At 44.3% G+C, this 13,312-nt stretch overlaps 1 protein-coding gene across 2 annotated transcripts in view; it reads right to left on the reverse strand.

Annotated features, from left to right (window-relative positions):
* Window positions 1-13,312, reverse strand: part of TTC19 (tetratricopeptide repeat domain 19) — a 700,715-nt gene that overhangs the window by 361,663 nt on the left and 325,740 nt on the right. The gene's annotated exons all lie outside the window — the stretch shown is intronic.

A 13,312-nucleotide genomic window follows, 5' to 3' on the forward strand; every position in this document is an offset into this window, starting at 1 on the left:
CAGTACCCAGGAATTAATGAAATGTCCTTGATTAAATGTATTTTGAGACTAAAAAACATGGAAAGATAATAGAATTTCAACAAGGTGGGGTCCCCAAGTTAAAAGGCTTATATAAAGGGCAATTCTAAAAATAAAAATAAAAATAACTAGTTTGTTCTAGTTCCACAACATGTTGTATACATGTTCTTCCTGTCCTTCTTGTTTTACATGTTCTCCTTGTTTTACATATATTTGCACACTTACACGCTCTGTTCACTAGGACTTAGGGCTGGTGATTAATGGCCAACAAGGTTATACAGAATTTATTTAGGTACTATTTAAACTATTTATGCTATTTATTATATAGTGGTTTTCTCTTGATTGTTATACACTTTTGTAATATTAGATAAGGGGTAACATTTATTCCGCTTACAAGAATGAGTCAGGCATTTAGTTTTTTGTCTTTAGTATTTCCTAAGAACAAAACTTACTACTACTACTATGTAAGCACTTCACAAAGCGTTTATTAAAGTTTTAATATTGTTCACGCAGTATAGCCTAGACCTATAGAAAGTGGGGTTAGGTTATTTAGAACCCAGGTTCTTTCATAAAACAGGCACTCTAGTTATTACTAGTATGAAGTATAAATCTAATATAAGTGTTATTCACAACTTTATACACTTTTTCATCATTTCCAACCATTTTAATATTTGCAGTAGCATTCTAAAAGTGTTTAAGGGCAAATAGAGCGAGTCCTGGTCGATTTAAAGGTGCACTCTTAGTTTATCTTAATGAAAACATTTTAATGTAAGCACTTCATAAAGCGTTTATTACAGTATTAATATTGTTTTGTAGTATAGCCTAGACCTATAGAAAGTGAGGTCAAGTCATTTGAACCCAGGTTCTTTGATAAAATAGGCATTTTAGTTATTATCAGTACGAAGTATAAACCTAATATAAACTTTATTTATAATTTTATACTTTTCCATTTATTTAGTTTAAGACCTATATGGGCAAAGGATTTACACTATATATGCAACAGATATATTTTTATAAATACATTTTTAAATATATATATATATATATATATATATATATATATATATATATACACACATACATTTTTTAATACTACGCTTAGCAGTCTTCTTTAAGAAACCGACGATGATCAAATTGAATAATTGAATATTTAATGAATGCTTCAAATTTAAGAAGTTAGGTCGACTGCTTTAGTTGTCTTCTGAGGAAGTTGCGTTATGTTATAGCGACGAAAAGTGTATTTTAATTTGAGCGCTTAAAGAAATTTGTTACAATTTTAATAAACTGGAATTGTGTTTGAAGTGGATGCCTTTTGGAAATTTGGTTCCTTTTTATTAGTTGTGTACTGTTGACACACACCAGACATACCATGTAGTACAGGTTTATCATGCATTGTTATATGTTCACAGTATGTGTCTTGGTAACAACAGTAACATCATATTGGTAATGATGCCCTGGTTCCCTCCTTATGGTCTACTTGCATGTGCCAACAAGTAGCAGTGTTTGCAGTTTCCCATGTGTAAATGTGGAGTACTCACTGGCACGTATGGCAATATCAGCATGCTATACGTAGCCTCAACCTGACTGTTGGAAAGGCTAACATACCACAGATGTCCACACATCTACTGATCCAGAAGCATGTGAGCTGTTTAATAGGCTACAGTGGCTAGAGACGTGACATCCATACCAGGTCACATCACAGGTATGTTGACATGGTGCGGGGGGTGTACACAGCGGTCCGGCTGATGATAACGTTAGAGGCCACTTGATAGCATGAGGCCTCACTGTGTAGCAGTAATACCCTGTCACATTACAGGAACATGCCCACACTCACAGGGTCAACAACACTATAACGCACACTCCATAGTGTTGAGGTGAGGACCCCTGCCAATGTGGTAATCACCCTCACAGTACTGTGCACCCACACGACGCGACACAGAGAATGAACATGTACAGGTAGCCAGTAAGGCTGAGACTGATGGCATCAACAGGGTAGTAGGCTGTATCACCATGAGGGGTTAGGGATCCTATCTGTTCTATATGGTAGCATACACCCTCACTCCATGCACCAGACAGCCATACATACATACACACACACACACACACACACACACTGTGGAGTCCACAAATGTCATTCACATACGGATAGCTGACATGTGTGTGATACACTCACCACCCCTGCCTATGTCATGTTTCCACACTGCAGTATGTACAGATCTCTACAACAGTGTGCAGGGGTGTGTAACAATTGGGATGTATTCCCCATCATATGCGGCATATATGGTCACACAAGCAAACACACATGGCAGTACTGTGAATGATACACCTGCTATATGATGATAAGTCTGACAGACATGCAGCAGTATTGGCCGCATTATGTGTACCAACGCTACCTCCAGCAATTGTGCTGCTATATGCACATGGGAGGATGTAAGTGTTACAGGTGTCATGTGACTTACAGTCAGTAACACCCGACCGCTGTGTAGGTTTTATGTCTTCACCGTCAAGTAACAGTAACATTGCGTACTGTTTGCACATGTAATGGTAGGATGGCGTGTGACACACCTGTGAGCCATCCTCGGCAAACATCCATCTGCAAAGGTGGATCACCACTTTATGTACACACATCCATCCATACCTGATGTACATCCTACCGTACTGTCAGTATTTCACCATATACAGGTGTCAATGATGGGGCTGCATTGCAACTGCATGTTGTAGTTAGGCACAGATGAATTACATACATCAGCTACTGCACATGCATGGTAGTTGCATGCACACCACTACATGTACATGTGTGTTGGTCCTACATGCCTGTCATGTAGCCATGTTTGTATGCATTGCAATTGGTGGACATGTGTGATGACATATATAACACATGGACTGTTGTATGATATGATGTGTGTCATGGGTAACTAGTACAGAGGGAATGTGTCCTCGGTCAACATTGTATTCAACAGCCATGGACCTACCTTCCATTTGCATGCGTGTGATTGCTGTAGCCACTTGTCTGCATGGAGGACAGCAAAAGCTATGCTATGTACATATGTGTATTGTGTGTGTGTGTGTGTGTGTGTGTGTGTGTGTGTGTGTGTGTGTGTGTGTGTGTGTGTGTGTGGTCCATGCATATATCCACTGCGATTACATGTATGTCATATCCAAACATGTGTGTTCTTTGGTGTACAGCGACAGTCATCTGTCACAGCTGTGTAAGACCCAGGGCCCCTGTTATGTGTAGAGCCAACCTGGTTATGTACAGTGGTATCATTGCATTGCATAACACATAATGGAACCCTGTCAGTACATGTGTAGTCTGCACAGTTGCTGTAGACCTATGTACAGTCCACTGGTCATGAGTCACACGGTGTTGTGGTAATGTATGGCTGTGTGTTGCTGGTCCAATAACATGGTGATGTCTGAGGGCTACATAGTAGACTGCGGCATTTACCTCTGTGATCTGCACCTGAGACATCTGTGATGGCTCTTGAGTGTGTACTGGTCAGTACATGTGAGTGGCCTTCATGTACGTGGGGACAGTAACACCATACTGTGCCCTTCCGTGTTTAGAATCCGTGTGCATGCAAGACAGCCCTTTCCTACTGCTAAGTGTGTGAGCATGCCCAGTACGCCGTTGTGTAGATGGACACACAGTACATTCCAAACTGTGCCCTTCCGTGTTTAGAATCCGTGTGCATGCAAGATGGCCCTTTGCAACAGCTAAGTGTGTGAGCATACCCAGTACGCCGTTGTGTAGATGGACAAACACTACATTCCAAACTGTGCCCTTCCGTGTTTAGAATCTGTGTGCAATGCAAGACGGCCCTTTGCAACTGTGCATGCCCAGTACGCCGTTGTGTAGATGGACACACAGTACATTCCAAACGGACGTGTGATACGAAGTGTGTGAGCATGCCCAGTGACACCTTGTGTCGGTGATGTGTCTCTGTGTATGGGCATGGCCATTGACATCCTGTATAGCGATGGTGGTCATCCAGGCAACAGATGTCCATTTTCCACGTCAGGATGGATGCCTACATTGAACACACTGGTTGACTGTCTTGAAGGGTGTACTGTCTGTGGCGCGTCTCGTATCTATGTAGTGTTGTAATAGTGCTCCGCAGATGGGCAGTTGTCCCGCTTACACCACTGTCATGTGTTTGTCTACGTCTACCTTGGGAGAGTAATATGCTTTTAGACTGCTCACTCTCTATACATTCCCTATCGGCATCTTTGTCTTTGCGGATGATGTCATCCACCTAGAAGTATGCCTCTGGGAGTGCTGTGTTCCAGTAATATCGGTAGCGCGTTCTGTAACTGCGTAATGCTGTAGTGTGATAAGGTTTTTAGGTGTATGTTCGACTCCCAGCCCTGCCAGTGTATGTTCGACTCCCAGCCCTGCCAAGTGTGTGTGTGTGTGTGTGTGTGTGTTTCCAGCTGCCTGGGGACAGAGTAATACTTTTAGACGGCTCACTCCACATACACTCCCTATCGGCGTCTTTGCCTTTGCGGATGACGTCATCCACCTAGAAGTATGTCTCTGGGAGTGCTGTGCTCCAGTAATCTCGGTAGCGCGTTCTGTAACTGTGTAATGCTGTAGTGTGATAAGGTAGTTAGGTGTATGTTCGACTCCCAGCCCTGCTAAGTGTGCGCCTGTGTGTGTGTGTGTGTGTGTGTGTGTGTGTGTGTGTGTGTGTGTGTGTGTGTGTGTGTGTGTTTGTGTTTCCAGCTGCCTGGGGACAGAGTAATGCTTTTAGACGGCTCCACATATATTCCCTATCGGCATCTTTGCCTTTGCGGATGATGTCATCCATGTAGAAGTATGCCTCTGGGAGTGCTGTGTTCCAGTAATCTCGACAGCGCGTTCTGTAACTGCGTAATGCTGTAGTGTGATAAGGTAGTTAGCTGTATGTTCGAAGCCCTGCCAAGTGTGTGTGTGTGTTTCCAGCTGCCTGGGGACAGAGTAATGCTTTTAGACGGCTCACTCCACATACATTCCCTATCGGCGTCTTTGCCTTTGCGGATGATGTCATCCACCTAGAAGTATGCCTCTGGGAGTGCTGTGTTCCAGTAATCTCGATAGCGCATTCTGTAACTGCGTAATGCTGTAGTGTGATAAGGTAGTTAGGTGTATGTTCGACTCCCAGCCCTGCCAAGTGTATGTGTGTGTGTGTGTGTGTGTGTGTGTGTGTGTGTGTGTGTGTGTGTGTGTGTGTTTCCAGCTGCCTGGGGACAGAGTAATGCTTTTAGAATGCTCACTCCACATAATTCCCTAACGGCGTCTTTGCCTTTGCGGATGATGTCATCCACCAAGTATGCCTCTGGGAGTGCTGTGTACCAGTAATCTCGATAGCGCGTTCTGTTACTGCATAATGCTGTAGTGTAGTAGACTAGACAGGTAGGTGCTCAATTCCAAGGCATGGTAGGTGTGTTTGTTTGGCAGTTATACCGTATGTGTTGGTATTTGTGAGTGGCTAGCTGCAGGATGTGTTCAGTTTGTTGTGTTGCTGACCTATATAGTGTCCACAGCCCGCATATTCTGCCAAAACACTGGGTTGTCAACACATACATTTGCCAATAGGTCTGGTGAGTAACTATCAGCAGCCCTACTCTTACCCTTGATACGGTCTGACCCATGTGACACAACATAACACACGTGCCTTGATAGTAACAACATTACATGATGCAGGTGGCACATGTAGTTTCCTTTTCATTCCTGTCTAATGCATTGCTTTCATGTGGTCCACTGTTGTGATATAAATGCCATATCTACATATGTGTGTACATGTATATGTGTGTATGTATATATATATATATATATATATATATATATATATATATATATATATATATATATATATATATATATATATATATACATGTCCATGTATATATGTATACAAATAATATATATATGATATATGTAGATGTAGACGTGGACATAGATGTGAACATATGTCTGGGGACATCAGCACTATTGAATGTTTGTGCCGGGTGATCTGTATGTGATAATCTGGGATCTATGTATATCTGCCAGGGCGTGGTGGTAATGCACATCGTCTGTAGTGTGCAGGGCCACGGGTTGTAGTATTTTGTTGCTGGAAAGACCATGGGACATCGAATATGGTGATTGTGTATGGATCTGAGCGACACTGAGCAGTGGTTAATAATTTGGAGGTTCAGTATGGGTCATATAACTATTCATTAGAAGACTATACTATGCAGACGAGGTTGACTATGGTGTATCACAGTTATCACCAGGGCGTGCTGCTGGTCCCTGGAGTGTATGTGTGTAGTCAGCCGGGTGCAGGTCTCGAATATAGTTGACAGCATGGAAGGGGGGTCAGGCATACTGTAAGTACATTGCAGAACTCTGCCTCGGGAGTGCTCCTGCCTTAGCGCACCTAAGCTAGGGGTGTGTCTATACCTGCATGGTGACATTGGGAGGGATGACAGCAGTGGTGGGGTAATCAGGGTGTACAGGCTGCACAAACAGGTGTTGATCAGCACAATCAGCAGATGACATGGCCAGCCCGCACATGAACAGTACATTAATGCGAGCAAGCAGCATACACACAGGTTTCGTCCACACTCTACACCAGCGGTATATACCTGCAGGGACATTTCACAACACAGTCCAACCAAATGACACGGGCTGCAGCAGGCAACATATACCAACATGTGCAGGAGGCTGGGGCAGTGAGGATGTGTATGCTGCCGAACAACCCTTACTGGGGTGACATAAGACTTTATAGATCGAGGGTGACTTACCAGGGGCTACATGGGCTGGGGATGTTGGAGCACTATGGGGTGGACAGAGACCTCCTACAGCAGCTTGTTGACCTGTTCCTGCCACACCTGACACATCAAACAGGCCGAGGGAAACACATCACAGTGGATACCATGGGATGTGTTGGCCTAAATGTACTAGCCACAGGTACCTCACATAGCACAACTGGGGATATCATGGGTATCTCACAGGCATCTGCATCCAGAGTATTGCACCAGTTCACAAATGCCATGTCAACACATGCTAGTGAGCACGTACATGTCCTCAACACACGTGATTAGTGGACCAGCAATATGCATCTGTTCAACCACATGGATGACTACCCTGGGGTACTGAGTGCTATAGCCTGCACACATAGCACCACCCGGGGAGCGGGGTAGGGCCTACAGTCACTGTAGGGGCATACCCTCCAACAGCTAGGCCATATGCGATGGCCAGGGCATGAGATTGAATGTGTGTGCTGTCTGCCCTGGAAGCTATGATGTGTCCGATATATGGCTTCTGACACAGCTGTAGCACACCAGTGCCTATACGAACATCCCCTACAGTCTCCTAGTGGGGGATGCTGGGTAAACACTGGTGTAGTGGCTGATGACACCCATCAGCAATGCACACACACACCTGAACACTCACACCATACTGAGGCGGATGCACAGGCAAGACATATACTTGTGCATGTGTTTGGGATGCTCGGTTCACAGTTCTGGTATCCGGACACATCCATTGGAGCTCTGCAGTATTCACAAGCTACATGCATACATGTTGTTATGGTATTTGCTATGCTACACAATGTTATCCTGCAGTAACAGTTGCAGCAGGAACAGCATGGGGCAGGGCCACACAGCCCACCACTGCCAAGGCCTGTACAGGCACAGTGTGACTTGGTGAAGGAACTACCTGAGTAGGGCACAGTCGGCAAAAGCCCGTGCACAGTATGACCTGCCCTTGGCAAAGAGGCAACACAAGGCATATGCACTGACACAGTAGGTACCCACGGATTTCCCCTCTCTGACCCGCACACAGTACAATGGATGCCAAACATGACAGTACCTGTGCTCGGCCATGTATAGGAGGTGCACTGTATGCATCCGACATAGGCAGCACTCCAGCACCGTCCTCAAGTCCGGAACACACCCAGGGTATGTCTATTGACCTAACAAGTGGCAGTTGTATTAGAATGTGTAGTTACCCATTGCTATGATATGTATGTGAGCATACAAGTGACTGTGGTGGCCAAATGTTAGGGCAGCAGACAGTACACATCCATAGTGGCACCGTGACCTCAGTAGCACATACGGGGGTCACAATGGTAGCCTGTAGTACACAGGGTGTCCTAACCCACTGCAGATTATGGGCTGACCATCATGTGTGTCCGTACAGCCAACACACGTTCCATGCAGCTGGACAGATGTGGACCAATACAGATGAATTATATATGTTGGCCTATGGATATGCCCAATGAATGACCCCAACCCCCTAAGACACACACAGATGACAGCAGGCCAGGCAGTTTGATGTAGGTTGTGTAAGCTAGGACGTCCAACACCACTGTGCTGGTAATTAAAGCTGGGAACTGACGTATCCTGGTATCCCTCCAACCAGCAATTTAGGTAGGTCCACACACTGACATGGAGTACCCGGCATACCAGTACAGTAGCGGCAGATGTGTACAACTGTTGGCTGTGCCCCCGTCACAACTACACATGTGAGAGTCATGTGCACCACCCACGGTGCTGTGTAGGACTGTGGTTGTGGCTGCATGTCCCCCCACACTATGCAGACATGTAGCAACTTGTCAATGCCACATGACCATTAGCTACCCTGAAGACACAGCATGACACCTGTCTGTGTAGAACGGAGGCGTCAGCAACACAGTACTAACTATCTGGACATGTGACACATGCAATACAGTTGACCATACTTTGCACGCTCACACACGACGGTACTGTCGGTTGACAACATGCGTAACAGTCATACTGGGCATGCTCACACACTGAAACACAGGATGGCCAGACATGCATACACCAGTGGTCTGGACATATCTGCCAATACATTGCTATACTGTTGGATGTCTGCGCTGTATGGTGTGTGTGTGTGGTCTATTGTCTGTACATATGCCATGGTCTATTGTTAATTCACATGAGCTATGTGCGCAGGGTACTTCTACCATCACGTGTATAGGGCGGTTCTTTGTTTGCGGACAGGCCGACGCCTTTGGATACAGACCGGGTAAGGCACAGTCCAGCAGGTGGGAGATGTGCGTGGGTTTGCACAGTGTTAAGCACTGCTGACCTCTGGTCACAGCAACTTATACACGTTTATACTCCACATTTCTTTGACAGTGCACTACTGGCATACTGGTAGACAAACACGCTTACAGCTGCTCGCTCTCCGACATTTCCGCTTGCATTTGTCACTCACGCTGGGTGTGTGCAATCCCTTGTGATGCATATTACATCGGACTACATGACTACAGTATCGGGTATGTGTAACCATTTTGTGACGGCAGGCGTTCGACTGTACAGACTCGGCGGCCTGTCCAGTGACGTAATCATATTATATGCATGTTCCTCATACGATCTGCTCCCATCTGCCTGATACATGGGAACCGATACTCTGCAATGCTGACAGGTGACTTGAGTTTGTTAACGCAGCTGTCTGCCGAGTCATGCTACCGCATACCTACAGCACACTGACCATCTTTCAGATTGCACGACGGGAGACTGTAGGAGTGACACCTTTCCCACTTTGCATGGGACAGTCCCTCATCACACATCTCATGTGACAATACCAGAACTCTCCACCAATCGGGGACACATTTCTGCAGAATCAGGGACAGGTCAAGAAAAATCAGGGACACTTTTATAAAAGTAGTGCTATTAACTTGACACATTGACAGAATCAGAGCATATGACTTAATACACATATTCTGAAGTAACAGTTGTTTATAACTCTTACTTATTGTCATTAGTCAGTAAGTGTAATTCACCACCTTTCCTTCAACAGCCACTAATTTTAGGAGGGATTAAGAAGGACAGAGTTAGACTTTCAGTCAAACTCAGGGACGTACCTGACATTCAGGGATAGTTGAGTGGTACGGACAATACTCTAGCCATTGCAACTGTCCTGATTAGGGGACCTTCTCATGTTGTAGGTGTCTGTACTAGTTGCTTGTTACAGGTCTTGTATACCTGACACGTCGATATGTCATATGTAGTAGCATAAGCAACTATACTGCTGCTAGACTACGCTTTGATTTGTTCCGATATGTATATTTCTATAATATGCATGGCTGTAGGTATGTTCTGCCCTGGTACATCTGACAGTTCTACAGAGCAGGTTCCACTTTAGCCATTCAGACTGGTGGCGGCCCTATAGACCCTATATGTAGAGCTGTCACATGTGTCAAGGCAACACATACCCACAGCCAGTAGTAAACGGACGACTTCCACAGTTTGCATACGTTAAGGTTATTCATGTGGCATTATAATTGATAATACTGTTTCCTATTACATGTAGCTGTTACTGATGCAACAAATTGATGTCTGACACCACTACACACACTATACAGCCTCCATTCCCGAACTCACAGGCCATGTGCCATAACTGTCATTTTGCAGGACACAACTGCCCAGACGGGTGTGTCCCTCGCAGGCGTATGGGTGTTGAACCTCTTCTATTATGCTATCATCTACCCAAGGTGGTCAGCAAATTATGCACTTTCCGTCAGTAGCAGAACTCACATACCAATGGGTGTGAATGAACACTGTATCAGGAACAATGCATAACACCCTGTGGGACACATTTAGATGATTGGTTCTATTAACCAGACACATTCGCAGTCACAGAGCATATGTATTCATTCACATTTGTCGAGGTACATGCTGCTTATGACTCATACATGTTGTCATCTGTCATTACCTGCATTCCGCCACCTGTTCACCTAACATCACTAGTTCTGGCAGTGTTTAGTTGGACTTTGTTACATTCTGATACATAACTATGGACATCCATGCTAATCGGGTACACGGCACTGTTTAGGTCTCTATGTATTCCCCCAATGGTTTACAGACTATCCGGTAGATGTGCTCTTCAGGTTTGGGAGGTGTAGGCGTATGCTATGCCCACATAGGAATATTAATGACTTCCACTGGGCAGGCCTACTACATCTCTGCCAACCAGCACCTGCACACTTAAGCTCATTAATGCATATACATGGTCCACCTACCTGGCACCCCTCTACAGCAGTCGTGACAAATACTTACTGTGAGCGCAGCTGGGGTATGAGCACACCCCTACACATTGCCCACTCTTCCTGTCTCAGGACACGTCGTACGTTTTGTCAACCCATGTATTATCACACTTGCACACCCTATTGTTCCATGTACACCTGCATCCTGCTCGTAATCCTGCCACAAGGGCGGGAGACTTAAACCTCGACACGGCTATTAATAGGACGTGCTGGAGGGATAGATTCATCACCCAAAGACTCCCTATGCTGTGGAATAAAATCCCGGTATATGTGAGGCAGAGCACCTCGCTGGCCTTGTTCAAGAGAAATCTTGACCAATGGATGGGAGATCGCAGAAATACCCCAGGGATTACCTCAGTGTCACTGCAGAGGCACAGCAAAATAATGGGTATAGTTCCCCATACTAAAGGGGTGGCGTAAGCCACAAAACTATGGGCTAGGCTTGTAAATGCCCTCGGGCAGATAGCCTAGTATGAACCTATGAACCTATGAATAATGTTAGCAGATTCACACGTACCCTGAATTTTTGGGGTCCCGCAAGGGACACCGTTATCCATGTTTAAAGTGTAGACCTTGCAGAACTCTCCCACTGGTCCTTTCCTACCGGTGTTTTGGACAGCGGTAGTGTATTGCTCTGTATTGCCTGTATGTATGTCTGTCTGGCCTAGCTGGGGGATGTGGGGGGTACAACGTTTATTTATTGGACCTCCCAGTCACATATGCCCGGGCTGTAAATATGTTACCCCTAATTACTGTGAAGTAACCTATTTATGTACATGTGTATATCTACACTGACATATATATTTTGTTTTGTGTGTATGTGTATATATCACTACCTGTTGTTTGTGTATATACATCTATCTATATATATCCGTAGTATATCCTTGTGTGTGTGCATATATATATATATATATATATATATATATATATATATATATATATATATATCCGTATGAATATATATGTGGATGTAAATTAATATAGATATATGTATATATACGTTTTTATCTATATATACATCTGTGTATCCGTTAACCTATACATTTCCCGGACATGGACACTAACACATGCGTATTGGTTTTATCTCTGCTTCAACAGCATACTATTGCCTTAGTCATTCTGACACCGACACTTCATTCCGGTGAACTTGTGCTCGGTATAGTGCACGTTATGCAGCGGACAGATGTCGCACGTTTTTCATGTCTGTGGTGCCGCTGCTAACTGGGATGTGATACAGTGTCATTTGACCTATTACTTGTATGCGCAGCTTATTACTCCTGCTACTGTGTTTGTTTCTGTGCACATTCATATTATTACTGTTGCTAGGATGTGTGTTTGTGTTACTGTGACTGTACGTCAACATATTGTTGTCTTCATGTAGTTGTGTCTTTCTGCTTTTCCCGGTTTGAGGTTATCACAGCAGAACTCCGTTCCGCTCATGGGTGGCATAGAGGTTTTACGTGCCGGGCTGCCAGACCTGACAAACAACGTCCGACAACGATATGCCATTTCACGCATGTCTCCATGCAAACGGCGCTCTATCTGAGAATTGCACCTATGTACTAGCTGACCTCCACGAGCCACTCCATTGCACCCGGTGCAACATACCCTAGCACTCCTGTGTCCATAATCGCATATCCATAGTTTCTCCTGCACACCCGTGTTGAGTTTCCACGCATAACAGCCATTATACACCTGATATCGTAGCCATGACACACCTTTACACATTGCCCTCTCATGAGCGTTGGGGCCCTACACACATTTTGTACCGCCTCGTGTATTCACAGGCTCACCATCCATTCATATTTGCACATATGTGCTTTTACTGGTGTTATGGATTACAAATGATTTGCGGGTTACAAGTGTAGGTGGTCACAACATGTACTACATTCCGTCTGTTTACAATGTTGACGTAGCACTTCAATGATGTTATGGCCACTGGTATAGCCCTGCCTCTGGTGTGAAGAGCGGTGCTCTACTCACACTTGTGCAGCTTTATGTGACATACGCTGCGAGCACTTCATAATTCCTTACTTGCTCTGGATTCCCTTCACAACCCTTATGTTTGCTTTCGTCTTTCATGCTTCCTTACATATATATATATATATATATATATATATATATATATATATAAATATCTATATATATATATATATATATATATATATATATATATATCTGTATGTGTACATATATATATATATATATATATATATATATATATATATATATATATATATGTATATGTGTATATA

This window comes from Protopterus annectens, chromosome 3.part1 (assembly GCF_019279795.1).
Source record: "Protopterus annectens isolate FY-2018-M chromosome 3.part1, PAN1.0, whole genome shotgun sequence".
Lineage (NCBI taxonomy): Eukaryota > Metazoa > Chordata > Ceratodontiformes > Protopteridae > Protopterus > Protopterus annectens.